Raw genomic sequence first — 663 nt, 5'->3', positions numbered from 1 at the left:
AAAGGTATGTCTACTCTCTTTTCTTCTCCTCCATCTTTGTTTTTCTTTCCTTTTTGAGTTGAGACAGTAGAAGAGATGCCGCATTCTCTGTTGCAAACCTCTCTGAACATGTTCTCATGATCATCCTAAGGATTTGAGGCTAGAACAATGATCTTAACTATGATCATTGCAAGCTTTTGAGGGAATCATGATCAAACCATGATCTAATCTTTGTTAAACTTCTGATTTGAATTCTGATCTCTTTGGATCTTCTATATTGATCATATTAGTAGTTAATTACTGTGTTTTCCTTCCATGATCCATAATCTATAAATTTCTAGTTGTTATCCTCTACCATACTATGTGTTCTTCATGATGCATGGTAGTTACATATATGGTAGGTTTTATTTCCTTATTTAGATTTATGCTTCTAAGCCTTGTTCCTTGAAGATCTAAGTATGTTTTCATGACACCTTTACCTGAAGCAATGATCCATCCTCCTATTGTTCTTGTCTTTGTTTTCTATTTCAAATTCATCAAGATCCATGGTTGATCTAATTATGGTAACTTTTTGTTTCCTAATTTGGATCTTGATATCTTGATTTGATTGGTGTTTTGAGGTCCCCTATATGTTAGAATACTACTGATGTAGTTTACCCCTTGATTAGTACCCTTTTGAACCAC

The sequence above is a fragment of the Hakea prostrata genome, unplaced genomic scaffold, assembly GCF_041222555.1.
Source record: "Hakea prostrata isolate BN-2017 unplaced genomic scaffold, UWA_Hpros_2 contig_40, whole genome shotgun sequence".
NCBI lineage: Eukaryota > Viridiplantae > Streptophyta > Magnoliopsida > Proteales > Proteaceae > Hakea > Hakea prostrata.
The sequence above is the reverse complement of the archived record's forward strand: the minus strand, read 5'-3'. Positions refer to the sequence as shown.